General features: G+C 31.6%; 1 pseudogene; it reads left to right on the top strand.

Moving 5' to 3' along the window:
* The first annotated feature begins 7,806 nt into the window (after positions 1-7,806).
* On the top strand, positions 7,807-8,799 carry LOC109336842 (annotated as a pseudogene).
* Positions 8,800-15,831: the final 7,032 nt, after the last annotated feature.

Raw genomic sequence — 15,831 nt, 5'->3', positions numbered from 1 at the left:
TAGCTTTGATACCACTTATTGGGTACCAAAAGGTTAGAATATACCTAGAAGGGGGGGGGGGGGGAAAATCACTTTCTCCGCATTTTTGATACTTTGCGTAAAACAGAAAGTTACTACACTTAATCGATTAAGGTTGGTTTTAATCGATTAACTAGTGTTGGACTTAATCGATTATGCTTGTGGATAATCGATTATCCTGATTCTTACACTACTTGATTTTATGGTCTCTTGCACTATAAATCACTGATTACCAATCTCTATACAATTAATTGATTACAGAGGTTACATAATGATACTAAAATAGATTATAGCAAGTAACACAAAATCAATTAATTAATAAGAGTATAAAGCACAAAAGTAATGGAGATAAAAGTTAGAAAATTGTGCACAAAGAATTTTTATCTTGGTTCGTTTACGGTCCAATGCAAACTACATCGAGGCCTCTCCTTCTAATCTCGGGAGATTTTTCTTCACTATTGCAATTATAAGTTTTACATACACACTTCCAATTACAAAAATAGAAAACTAAGCCGCTACTTTCTTGGAACCGATGAGCTTAACAACCTTGGTTTGACCTATCTAATTCGTCGACAAATATCTCCTATCTTTTCGCGATTAGGCTCTAGCCTCAGTAACGCTCGAACCAAGACCTCCTAGTCTCTATGAAGATTATCAGGATCTCTCTTGAAGTGAAACAATTCACCAAGAGATCAACTTCCTTGTTCAATACATATTTTGAGTTTTCTTGAGTACTTAATACTCGGATGTAACAATGTAAACTCAATTATAAAACATTAAGCATAATACTCACAAGAACCTAATCTAATGAGATCTAATGCATATGGTTTTTGTTAAAACTAAATTGCACTCTTTTCAGAAAAAAGATTTTCCTCACTTTTTTGTAAAACAAATCAAGAAAGTATGCAAGAATGCAATACATTGAAACCTAGAGAACATGCAATGATTTGAATTTCTAAACCTAATTCAGAATGCTCTCACTCTCTAAGTTCTCTAAATGAACTTCCTCACTGTAATACAAGATATGAAAATGTATACTCTAAACTATTTTCGAAATTATGGAAGTTGTGCCACATGGACAAGAATTACAACATTTATAGAAACCATACAGATGATGTCATTAATCGATTATTCAGTGACTTAATCGATTAATGGGAAAGTTGAGATTTCAAAACGAGAGATAAATAGGATTTTGGAGAAGATGGTGCAACCGAATAGAAAATATTGGAGGAACATATTTAAGGATGCTCTTTGGGCACATATGACTGCTTACAAGGCACCTATAGGGATATCCCCTTACCGGAATGTCTTTTGTAAAACATGTCATCTTCCTGTAGAGATAGATCATTGTGCATATTGGGTTGTGAAAACTTGTAACTTGACTCTTGATCAAGCTGGTGAAGAAAGAAAACTCCAACTTAATGAACTCGATGAGATCCACTTAGAAGCCTATGAGAACTCTATGTTCTACAAAGAGAAGACCAAAAGATTCCATGATAGCTTGATTTCTAGAAAAAAAAATTTGGTTGGCCAAAATTATTATTGTATATCTCTAGACTTGGACTCATGAGTGATAAGCTTCGTTCTAGGTGGATTGACCCTTTTGTTTTTACTAATGTGTTTCATTATGGTGTTGTAGAAATCAAAAGTGAATCAACGAATAAGAGTTTTAAGGTTAATGGGCATCGCCAAATGCCTTTCCTCATAAATCATTCATTAGTGGATGCAATTGTGGAGGATGACTCATTGGTTGAACCTGTTTTTCTTCCTCCATGAACTAGGGAGTTTTTCTTTCTCTCCTTATTTACTTTAATTGCACTTGTCCAAATCCATTGGTTGATATGTATGTCTGAATTTTTTTGATTGTGCTACATTGGGGCAACATGTAGTTTAAGTGTGGGAGGAGACTAATGTAGGAGAGTAGATCATAGGTTTACATTGATGCATGCTTTTCTTTGATTTTTAGGTTTTTCTTAGATTTTGGACATTTTCTCTCATGCTTTCTTTTATTTGAGTCATGATATCTTGTGGTGCGAATCCACGTATTTCTATGTGTCAATTTGCTTTTGGGAATTGAGAGGTTGAAACAATTGTTATAGACTTATCCCTTGTGAGAATTTGAGCCTTAATTGTGGATGAATTATTATATGGCATCTAATATTATTTCATGTGTGTTATTGCATTCTTGATTACTTGTACTCTAGAACTTGACTTGTTTCTTGTTGATACTTGATATTCATATGCACATATTGAAGTAATTTATGCATATCTTATGAATAAGCCACTTAACCATATAAGTTTGCCTTGAATGAATTTATCTCTTGATAGACCATTTGAGCCTTTGTACCAATTTTCCTTGTTATTTAGCTTCATTACAAGCTTATATGTGAAAAACCATGATTGTCCTAACCTTAGGATATTTTGGAGCTTCAGAATTATTTTGGAAATGAGTATTAAGTAAGTAAGGATGCATTGTTCTTCATTTCTTGTGGATTATTAGTTATGTTTTATTGGTTGATACATTTGTGTACATAAGTGTAGCATTGCCTTTCTTTTAAAAAACGAAAAAGAGAGAGAAGAAAACAACAAAAAGAGAAGCAAAAGTGAATAAAAGGTTGAGTGTGACAAAGATGATTAAAATTAGAGGTTTTAGTTCTTATGCTTATTTTGGGGTTAATGTTTACTTATTTTTTACTTATTCCCCATTGATCCTCTATTCCTTGGGTTTTTAGGTACATATTTCATATTTTATCCTACATTGATTTTGGCCCCATTACGACCTTCAAAAATCCTTTTGATCTTTATGTGTATGTGCTTATGATGTTGATGTTAGAGGTTTGTCAAGCATATGGTTGTGTTTGTTTTCATGAAGTGTTTTGAGTGTAAACACTTATAACCTAAGACACATGAGTGTAAACACTTTAGAGAGCATATCTTGTGAGGTTCTATCATCATTGTGACTCGCCTCTTGATTTGATTGGTTTCATTGCATATTTGAATATATTGGATGATGTTCATAGATATCTTGATTTGATTTTTTTAATCTTGTGTGTTTGATTTTTTCCATTTCTTTGCACTTCCTAGATTTCATTGTGAAGTATGTGATTTTCTTATGTGTTACATTTCCTAGTTTTTTGTGATCTTGCATGACTCACTTTGGTGCATATCAGTTAGCATAGCCTTATTTCTTGATTTTGTCCAGGAGTGCAAAATGTTAAGCGTGGGGGTATTTGATGAGCAATATGTTACACACTATTCATAAATTTATTTTATCATGATTGATGACTCTTGGTGCCTAATTGACTTTGTTTGACATGGTTTAGTATTTTAGACTTTATTAGATAATTATTCCTAAAATGAGTTAATTTGAGATTATTTACCCTGATTAAATCTATTACCATTTGTAGATCATATTTGACACTAAAGGCATTTTGGGCATTACAGAAGTGAAAGATGTATGCTGAAGTGAAGATTGTATTTTAGGAGTTTTTAAGTGTAATTTCATTTTCATGGGTTTTAGGCCCATTGTGATCCCATTTTCGGTTTATTCATTTTAGGGGTTAAGTCCGGGTTCTTCATTCCATCACTTTACATTACACACTTTTACTTTACATTTCAACTTTCATTTTCCCCTCATTTTGGCTCTGCTAGGATTTTATTTCTTTTTCCATTTCGGTTTGCTTCTTCTCTCATGGAAGGCTAATTTTCTAGACTAAATTTCTTTGGGAATATATCACAACTCTTGAGATTTTGTTCTTAATGTATTTTTGGTTTCTTTTATGTTGAATTCTTCTATCCTATTTCTGATTTTGGTTTGCTTAATTCCATTGTATAGAAATAGGGTTTGTGAGTTGATCTTTGGTTAGTTGATTAACTCTCTAGTGCATGAATATGAAATTGATCATTTGAAACCAATGACTGAGTTGTGAACAATCGAACTAAAATGATTTAGTCGCTTTATTTTATTGTTTCACTTACTATTTCTCCAGTTGCTTTATGTTCATAATATACACAAACCCTCACTCCTTATGTGTGTTAATATAAGGTGTTTGAACCTTTGTCTGAAAGATAATCCTTGGGAAACAACCTACGAGTCACTTCCTAGTACTACAATTTTAATTGTTATATTATTTGCATCAGATACGACTTCGATCAACTCGATACAAGAGAAATTCAGAACTTGTAATTCATAGAGTAGTGTCGGCTTTCCCATTAACACAAAAGAACTTCACAATTCCTACTTCCTAGCTTTTATATCATATTTCTAACTTCATAAAACTAACCACTAAGAAGACTAGAAACCATCTTAAGAGGTGACTCAAACTGAGTTCCTAACTCCCTAGGTACCGAAGTCTCTCATTTTTGGCATCTTGGATCTTCTTGTATATTTTAAATTTTAGTTCCTACAGTAAGCATAGTTGTGCAATCAACACGCCTCTTTCTGAATCAGACCATTCGTCTAGCTTTTTCCACGTTTGGCGCATCTTCCACGTTCAGTGCATCCTACGCTCAACTCAACTCCTACGTTGGGCGTAGGTCAACAATTTGTGGCTTTTGCATGCCATTTTGCCATTTTTTCAGTGCTGGAACGTCATGGAAACTGGAATAGTAGAATTAATACAATTTATCATCAAAATTCCAATTATAATTACATAAAATATGTATTTAAGGTCAAAATGTATTAAATTATCCTTATGAATTAAGGTAATTTTGACACCTAACAATATATTTTTAAGAGATTAGTCTATTTTTATTTGGCCTAATTAATAATTTCTAGGATTACTTCCGAGTAAATTACCGAAGATATTAATTTTTTTTATAAAGAAGTAGATATGATTTTAAAGAATGATATCAAAACAATTAGAGTTGTGTAATGCTAGGACCCACCGTATTATTTTATCCCGAATTCGTAAATCTAGTAAATCGATGAACCCAAACTATAGATATTGTTCTTATTCTGTCATCTTTTCTTTTTCCCAAGAAAAATAGATAAACAAACCCTAACCCTACTATGCATGAACATATCAATAGAATAAAACAAAAACCCGACATTTCATCCAAGCTCACTGAAAAATGAAAACTAGTCATTCTGCTATATCAGCTTCGTGAGACTGTGAATATAACGACAATTAGTAGCCTTACCCTGAAGAATAGTACTCTGTGCTTTTATTTCGCAAGATGACAGAATGATTAGATTTTGAAGGAACTTAGATTAGAACTATTTATATATTAAGTCGCAGAATTAGGAAGAATAAAAAACCACATGGTCTATAGGGCAAATTAGTCATGTTACAACCTAATGAAAAGATGAGGTAAAATAAAAGAGTACGGGACAAGAATAGTATTCTTAGTATCCTAATCAGTAATTATGCATGAACCATCACAAACAAAATAAATATTATAAGGAAAGAAATATTAATTTAGTCCACTAAATTATGAAGAGAGGAGAGAGTGAGTGTATCAAAGTAGAAGAGAGGAAGGCCATGCTATGAGGCAGGGATGGCAACGGAGCAAGGGAGGTGCATGTAAGCACTATACTCATACTATTTGTAGGTAGTGTGTATTTGTGGATACCCTATAAGGTTTTAATTTTAATTATATATTTAAATATCTTATAATAATCAATATGAAAAAATATATTACTTCAATAATATCATATGTATAATATAAATTTATGATTATATTTTAATAACTAAAATTTATTATGAAATAATAATGGAGCAGACAAAATGTAATCTTAAAATAATAATAATAATAATAAAATATAATATTTATAAAATATTTAATTAAAAAATAAATTTATAAATATGTCCCTGCAAGGCGAATATCATAATATTCATTTCCACCTATAAGTTATTTTTGTAAATAACTATTGTACAAGTATTTTTTAAGGGTACCTATAAATTGAGTATTTTTATCATCCTTGCTCTCAAACATTCATTATTATCCCAGGTAGCTATAGAAAATTCTCATAAATAATACAATACAAGGACCTTCATCCTCAGCCAGCCTGTTATGTTGCCCTTCAGTTAAGGTTGTGGTCAAGCTATTTAGGGCGAGTGGACCTTGTTTATCTTCTCTCCCCACCTTTTAACTCTCCCAACTTTGGGTCATAATCTCTCCTTTATATCTGACATGAGAAAAATAATTAAATTATAAAACAAAAGTTATTTATTTTGTCTAGTTTTTTCCTCAAAAATGTGTAATTAACTAACTGGTCCAAGCCCAACATGAGTGATCCAATACTGTATTTGAAAGCGTTAGAATAACTTATGGTACTCCCACTAAATAAAGTAGATTCACAAAGAAAACTAACATAACACTAGAGAGCTTGTTTTTTAGAATTAATTCAATGGGTAAAACTACGAAAATAAAATATAGAGTTGATTTACATTTTTGCCAATTACTCTATGCTTTTATAGATTGAAGTTATAAAGAATACTCTTGTGATTTTTTTAGTAATACAATAAAGACGACCTGCTTTTGACTAAGCAATACTTAGTTGAGCTGTGTAATATAATGCTTAGACACAAAAGTCAATCATTATACACATTATTGTAAATGTGTATATACACACGCACACAAAGGCACCATAAGACAAAAATATATATATGCGTGTGGTTGTGGGTAGAGTTCAGGATTAACCTCTTTTAATATATAGAAATCATGGCATCTACATAAATCTTTTTCACCAAACAAGAGGTAGAGGTATTTGTGAGTGCTAAATGTGTGTTTTAATAACACATTTTTTGCATTTATCTTCGTAGATATATGTGGTTGTATGTATATGCATCTCGATTCCTTAATGCATGATGTGGGTTATGACAGCAAGAACCATTTGTGTGGGGATCAATTTAAGAAAAGAGAGAAAAAAATATATAGGATAGTGCAAGAATTATTTATATTCTTCTTCCATTATTCATTATTTATATTTGACTATTATCTATCATTCATCTTTACACACATAAATTTAAAGTAAATTACATTGATATCATTTAGTTTTAGTAAAATTACACCAATCATTCTTCTATTTTTTACTTACATAAATCACCCATATTTATATTTATATATTACACTACTAACCGGACATGACAAACAAGTGTGGTATTTAAATAAAAAATGTGATGGATGTAATTAAGTTAAATAAATATGTTATATTATGGAGACAAGTCCAAAATATAGAGTCAATGTCTTTTCATTATTTTTGTTTGTTAGAAAATACATCAACAATTTTGAGGAGATATTTTTTAAATTACTCTTATATTATATTATAACGAACCAAAAATAATAAATATGTATAAACTCGTACACTATTTGAACTTATCTCCACAACATACCATATTTTGTTTAACCTATTTACACTTATCACTCTTTTTTTATATAAAAGATTACATGTATAACTCATGCAAGATAGTTAGTGTAATGTATATATAAAGTAGTGGATTTGTGTAGGTACAAAAAAGTAAGAATGATTATGTAATTTCAATAAAACTCAGAAACTATCAATATAATTTACTCTAAATATTATAAATTTATTCACTATCAATATACATATTTAATACATCATTCATCCGTATTACATTTAAAAAAAACCATCAACAATAATTAAACATAACTAATAAATAATATAATAATCACATATAAAAATCATATCCATAAATTTTTTTTCTCTCACATATTATATACTATTGCTTACAAATAAGCCCCACGTCACTCCCTCATTTAGTCCTTCTCCCCCCCACCCTTCTCCTTTTTAGTACTCAACTCGAAGACCAAGAGGCTCCAATTTCCAAGACCAACTTACTCACTCATGCTCTCTCTTTCTCTCATAAACTTACCTATAACAGAAATCACATTTTCTCATTCTCATTCTTTTACACATATATCCATATCTATATCCCTATATATATAGTACTTAACCCATAGACCAAACAAAATATATCATACTTCCTCTCCTTAACACTGCGCCTCTGCGGTTAGTTACTCACACACACTCATGGCTGAGCTTCAAGACTCAGAGACAGACACAAGTACTAACTCTTCTTTTTCACCATTGCCACCAACTTTCACTATCACTGAATCTAACCTATCATTCTCAGAGCCACAATTACCCGAACCGGATCATAAAAAACCGAAGAAACGGTCCAGAGATAGCAACACCAACCACCCGGTTTACAGAGGGGTTCGAATGCGTGCATGGGGAAAATGGGTATCCGAAATCCGTGAACCCAGAAAGAAGAACCGGATCTGGCTAGGAACCTTCACAACTCCTGAGATGGCGGCGCGTGCACACGATGTCGCCGCCATCACGATCAAAGGCACCTCCGCCATCCTAAACTTCCCCGAACTCGCCGGGTTGTTTCCCCGAGCCGAGTCCAACTCGCCACGGGATGTTCAAGTTGCTGCAGCTAAAGCCGCAGCGATGGAAGTTTCCGAACCTCAAACGACGTCGTATTTGTCGTCTTCTTCGACTTCGTGTTCTTCTTGTTGTGAATCTCATGAGGAGGAGCTGGGGGAAATAGTGGAACTACCACATTTGGGTACTAGTTTTGAATCACCCGACCCGGTTAATAATGAGTTAGTGTTTTTTGACCCGGTTGACGTGTGGCCATATTCTCAACCATGGTATCAAAGCATTTATGATGGTGGGTACTATGTTGGGGATCATATTTCAATGCAAGAACTACTCAGAGACTGTGATGCTTTGTGGCTTTGAAGGGAGTAAGGTTTTAAGACAAGACAAGTACTTCTAAAAACAAATAAAAAATACAACATGTATGTTATGATGTATCCTTTTAGTTACATAAAATAACACTTTTTGTTATTGTAAATAAAAGAAGTTTGAAGCACTTCTATGTTCTTCTTTTTTCATCTCTTTTTTAACCTTTTGTCTTTTCTTAAGTTACATTATTACATACTAGTGTTTTGTTGTAGTAACGTTGAATGTTAGTAACTACTAGCTAGCCCTTTTGCAATTTTTCATTTAAAGGGCTTAAATACACTTCTTTTCCAATTAAGTGATCGAAGTAGTGTTTTCACTTCATAGTACTTAAGGTATGTAAGAGGTAACATTATAAGGTACATAAGCGGTACACTAGTACGCATATTTCTCAAATAGATATATAATATGAGAATTTAAATTTAGAGTGATATTTTTACATGATCACTCATATATATTATTTTAATTAAAGAAACAATAATAATTAAAACATGATAAATGATATACAATATAAAAATTCTTACATTATATAGGTTATGTTCTATTATTTTTTAGAGGATTTAAATAGTTAACCCAAGTAACTTATATATATTTCTCAAATACTACTTGATATTTGTGTAACTAAATAACTTTCATTACAATATTTAGCTTTATATGGCAGAATATCCATTCTTTACCTTATAAAATCAAACTTTGTTATTAAATTATGACATATAATTATATATAAATATAATCAAAATGAGAGAAGAAATTGAAGTGGAGAGAATCTTTACACCAAAAAGATATGAAGAAAATAAAATTAATTGTTTTACACAGTTTCCTTCTTTCACATAAATATTTTACATTTCAGTATATTACAAAGGTACAAAAACCGTTTAGTAAGTAATTTTGATTTCTTTCAAATTTTCTTGATTCAAACAAATAGGTAAAATTGAATTCAATTTTAATATAATAATAAAACACCAATTCTTTCAGTTTTAATTAATTCCGTTATTAGATAAGTTGTTTGGTTACACAAATATCTCAAATACCATATGATATTTGTGTAACCAAACAACTCCCATTGCAATATTTAGCTTTATATGGCATTACAATATTTAGCTTTATATGGCAGAATAGTCATTCTTTACCTTATAAAATCAAATTCTATTATTAAATTATCGCATATGATTGTACATATAACCAAATTGAGAGAAGAAATTGAAATCGAGAGAATCTTTACACTAAAATGATACGAAAAAGATAAAATTAATCGTTTTACACAGTTTCCTTCTTCCACATAAATATTTAACATTCCACTATATTATAAAGGTACGAAAACGGTTTAGTAAGTAATTTTGATTTCTATCAAATTTTCTTGATTCAAACAAATAGGTAAAATTGGATTCAATTTTTAATATAATGATAAAACTCAAATTCTTTCAGTTTTAAATAACTCCATTATTAGACAAGTGTAATATTTGATGTGAAGTATTGACTAGTACGTACAGCTATAGCAATAATTTTATGACACAACGCGGATGTTCTTGTTTCTTTTTCGTTACCTGCATTGCATTTTGGAGAACCGAAACGTAGTGCATGCTTAGCTAGCTTTACTAATTTTGTTGAAGTCCAAATTAATGATTAGATCTGAATTTAAAGCAAAACTACCCTCTGTAAAGCTGTGTCATTATTTAGATGATTAATGATTTGCTTCTTCCATGCAAGGTTGCAAGATTAGGTGGAAGCATCTGCTTCATGTCCTTTCCGAAGTTTTTCTTTGTAATATACATGAGTTAGAATATGGTAACATTTTTATCCTTAAAATCATAAGTAAAAATACAATTTTTTCTCTAATACTAGAGAGGATTTTAACTAGACGTGAACATGTAAAGTTAACAAGTATGTTAATATTAATACTTTCACAAGGATAGAAATAGGCACTCAACCTAACAAGTTATTGTTTTATTTGGTTGTAGAGAAGACAATAAGAGCATGGAAAGAGGTGAGTAGGAAGAAAGAGAAATAAGAGAAATATAGTATATTTTTGTAATATTTGATATAAGAGAAGAAAAACAGAAATGGAAGGTAAAGATATATTTTATCGTCTTACTTTTTTGTTTGGTGCGATAAAAAGTGATAAAAGAAATATGATGTTATGCTTCAAATGATAAGAATATCCCTAAAATAAATAAAAGAGAAATAAATATGTGAACTTACAATATACGAGTTTTATATATTGTCAATCCATCATCCACCATCCATTTTTAATAATCATTGACTCTTTAAAAAAGTAATACAGATGAATGACAAATGATGTCTTGATTGTGTATAAATATTTACGCTCATACTGCATGAATATTAAACTCCTAATAAAAAATAAAAGTTATAATTTTAAAATATAAATTCTATTTTATGTATTTCATTATAATTTCAAATAATTTTTTAGTTAATATTTTTTATGTCCAAAAGAGACTTAAATATATTACTAATATTTAAAGCTAACAAGTAGAGAATTTAAGGCATTTTCGACATTTCATCCAAAATATTCATCTCCTCTCCACTTTCTCATAAAACTAGAAAATAAAGAATTTATGGTGAGTCCTATACAATTTTTATCTCTTCCTTTTTTTCTCTTTTTAGAACCAAATAGGACAAAATCTCTCTTTCCCTCCTAGTTATCTCTCACTCTTATTCTACTCTATCAAAATGGAGACTAAAAGTATGATCTCACTTAACTATATAAACAAAAGCCAGTCAATAAAAGTTTTATTAAGTGCGTGTTTATCTTAATAGCTCAAGCTTTGGGCTAGATAAAAAGCAAATTAAAGCACATAGGTTCCACTGTGTTTTATTTATAAAACTATTATAGTCATTGTTTATTTTCATTTCCTAATTTCTAAATAAAACATAAAGTACTAATCTCATATTCAAAGTTCTTATTTTCCCTCTCACTCATTAACACTAACATTGTGTTTGCTTCTATGGAAAACAAAAAGAAAGAAAATAAGAGGAAAGAAAAGTTGTATAACATATCATCTTTTATTCTCTGGTTCCAACATTAAATAGAAGGGGGAAAAAAGTGTGCATGAGTCTCATAAAAAAAAAATCATCCCTAGTTTGTGAAGAAAGGAAAGAAAATTATCAAAAAAATCCAAATTTACCCTTCTACCATGAATGAATTGAAAGAACAATAGTCTAGGTGAAATAGATCCACTGTAGTGAACTTCTTTGTTTATATTTATTTTTATGTGAAATCGGTTAACTCACAAATAAATAGCAATTGCACGTGTGCTTAATAAAAAAATGGAGTTAAAAGAAAAAAAGAAAAGATAATTACTAAAAATTATAAACAAAATGATAAATAATAAATAAATTAGAAAGACAACATGTAAATGTGTGGAAGTGAGATAGTTAGTATTGTGCAATGGCTCATATTCTATAATAACAACAATACAAGTTATGAGCTCCGGCTGATGTAAATGGGTTGAGGTAGATGGCTATATATTTATGTTATGTAAACCTAATGTAACAAGGAGAAAAAAAGTCAGACACAAATTCTTATTCTCTAATAATAAATAGTAGTAGTCTCTCAACGCTCCCGGAGACGCAGACACAATTGGCCGAACCTCGTTACCAAACCCCTTGTGTTATTCTCTTTTCTCTATATTCTTTTACTATTTGATTGCTCGCTTATTCCCAACAATTGGTATCAGATGGCTCTTAACCCATGTGCCAAATTCGAGATGGGGAAGTTTGACGGAACTGATAATTTCGGATTATGGAAAAGGAAGGTTAAGGATGTGTTGGCTCAACAAGGTCTATCAAAGACGCTGTGTGAGAATAAACCAGATGGTATGGATCAACTGGATTGGGAAGAGTTGAAGGAGAAGGCTGCAGGAACCATACGACTTTGTCTATCAGATGAGGTGATGTATCATGTTATGGATTTGATGTCACCAATAGAGGGATGGGAGACATTAGAGAAGCGGTTCATGTCCAAGTCTCTAACAAATAAGTTGTATTTGAAATAGTGACTCTATGGTATGAAGATGTAGGAGGGTGATGATTTTCAACAACATCTCAGCAATTTTAATCAAGTGATCAATGACTTGCAGAAACTTGATGTGAAGGTTGACGAGGACAAATCAATAATATTAATGTGTTCTTTGCCAAATTCCTATGAATACTTTGTGATAACATTGACGTACGAGAAAAACTCAATCAAACTGGATGAGATCATAAATGCACTTTTGTCCCACACTTAAAGAAGACATAATGTAGAGGAAGGGTCTCAGGGTGATGGTCTGTATGTAAAAGGGAGCCAAACGCGTAGGAGGAGACAAGACAAAAGAGGTCATGGCAAAGGGAAAAGACCAAATTCCAAGGGCAGAACACCAAAAGAGTGCTTTAAGTGCAAATAGATCGGACATTACAAAATGGATTGTCCCAATGAATGGGGTCCTAGGAAGTCGGTGAGGAAAGATGGAGTATCTACATCTGCAAATGTTGCCTAGAAAAATGACTCTGGTTACAACAGTGAAGTTGATCTACTATCTGTGAAGAAGATCTTGATCTTGACCTTGGTACAATTTTTTTGAAGACACCAAGATCACAAAAAGAAGAAAAAGAAGAAGACCATGAAGACATAGAAGATTCAAGCTTCAAGAGAATTATAGATTAAGTCTTCATATAGGTACTTCTATCCTAACACTAACTTTAATATTTAGTAGTCATGCTCAAACTAATCAAGATCATTTTCAAAGAATTGGATATGTCTAAAATGCAAAGTCAAAATTGCTAAGTAATAAGTTACTTGACCTGGTTAACATGTTACTAGAACTATGTAACATGTTACATGAATTGTAAGGCAGTTGGTAACATGTTACTAAAAATGTGTAACAGGTTACATGACTGAGAAAACAGTTACAAAGCAAAACAGACAGATATAACTGATTAATTCAATGTAATAATAGATGACTACCTTGGACAAAACATTTGGGTAATCGATTACCACGCCGTGACAATCGATTACACAAAGATGTTGAAACCAGATTTTCAAATGAACAACTTTCATCCAAAGTGAATAGGTTTCATTCCAATCATATATCCTCTTCATGGAAGGTTATCATGGCTGATTGGAAGCCTATTTAAAGGCATTGAGACAGCCAAAATTAAAGACACACGAAATGCACAATTGCTTACAATCACACAAAACTTTCAAACATTTAATAAACAATTTTCTGCACATTTTTCTTAAGCAACTTTGTTTCTAAACTTTCATATTTTATTAAGTTGCTTGTTAAAGTGCAAATTGTTCTAAACTTTCAAAAGATTAAGAGTATTGTATACTAAGTATTTATATTGTGAGATCAAGGATTACAAGTTATAGTATTATCAAAACTTGTAAAAGCAATCCTACCATTGTTATATTCTTCATCTTGGTTGTAAAACTTTCATCACAAGGGTGTGTTGAGAAGGGGAAAATAGTTCACTTGAAAAGGGAATTTTCAATGGTAGATAAGTTGTGAGTGTGCAAGGTACAAAAATATCGGGAAGGGAAATTGTAATTACAACTCAAATTATCTAGTGGAAAAATATCTTGTGTGGCAAGAGTACTGGGTGTAACCTTCGATAGACAAGAAGGAGAACTAGTATAAAGATTCTTTGTGTATTCTTCTTCTACTTATTCGTGTCATTTACTTTTGCATTACTTGGTTGAATTCTGCATAAATAATTCGCTGCACATAAACTTTGATAACATAGCAGAAAAATTAGTCATATTCTCCCAACAACTAATTCACCCCCTTGTAAATGGCATCTTAAACTTACATTTGGCACTAGAGCTTATTTTGAGTAATTTATTCTCAAATATGATCATGAATTTAATATGGTCTCAAGATCATTTCTGGGAGAAAGTTTCAACATCAATCGCCCTCTAAGCTTTGGTGGAGAATGCTATGACTTCTGGAAAATCAGGAGGAGAATCTTTATAGAATCTCAAGACTTGGATAGTTGGAATGTGATTGAGGAAGGACCTTATGAACTCTTCACCGTTGTCAATGGTGAAAGGTAAGTAAAGCCAAAATCTGTGCGGAATGATGAAAATAAAAAGAAAGTGCAATACAATCTCAAAAGCAAAGAACATCCTCACTTCAGCACTTGGAATTAACTTGTTCTTTAGAGTGTCAAACTACAAATCTGCTAAAGAAATGTGGGACACTCTAGAGACCTCACATGAAGGAACTGAGGATGTAAAAAGGTCGAGACTCAATACTCTCTCCCAAGAATATGAAATGTTTCGTATGAAACCTAGAGAGAAATCTTGATTTCTAAAAGAGATTTACTCACCTTACAAATCATCTGATTGCACTTGGAAAAGTATTGTCAAACAGTGACTTGAGCTTGACAGTATTAAGATCACTCTCAAGACAATGACAACCCAAAGTGGCAGCCATTTCCATTTTAGAAAAGAAAAGCTTATCTAAGATTTCATTGGTTGCACTATTTGGAAAGTCGCAAGACCATGACTTGGAATTGACCCAACTGGAATAGTATGAAGAGCAAGAGAAGAAGAGAATCAACATGAGCATGCTGGTAATAGAAGACATGAGCATACTAGTAAAAAAGTTTAGTAAATTTATGAAAAGGAATAAAAGTGGTAAGGTTGGACAACCAAGGAGATTCACCAAAAGTAATGAAGTTTCTGTTAGGTATCAGTGGTTACAATACACCTAGAAGGGGGGGGGGGTTGAATAGGTGTCGCGGTTAGAACTACCGCTTTTCAAAATTCAACACTTAATGCTGAATCAACCCTATTTAATCGATTAATGAAGGAAGATAATCGATTATTTGAACAATCTTAATCGATTAACAAAAACAGTTTTTAATCAATTAACAGAAACAATTTTAATCGATTAACAAAAACAGGATAATCGATTAACACAACAATATTAATCGATTAAACAGAAACAGTAAGCAATTACAGAAACGATTAAATGCAGAACAGTTAACCGATAATAGAACGAATACAGAGCTTACAGATTTGTATATTAGAATAGCATCCAGTACATCAAATGAACAGAATGTATCAATTGAATCCAATATACAAATTA

The sequence above is a fragment of the Lupinus angustifolius genome, unplaced genomic scaffold (assembly GCF_001865875.1).
Source record: "Lupinus angustifolius cultivar Tanjil unplaced genomic scaffold, LupAngTanjil_v1.0 Scaffold_1_2, whole genome shotgun sequence".
NCBI classification, from domain to species: domain Eukaryota; kingdom Viridiplantae; phylum Streptophyta; class Magnoliopsida; order Fabales; family Fabaceae; genus Lupinus; species Lupinus angustifolius.
The sequence above is the reverse complement of the archived record's forward strand: the minus strand, read 5'-3'. Positions and strand labels throughout refer to the sequence as shown.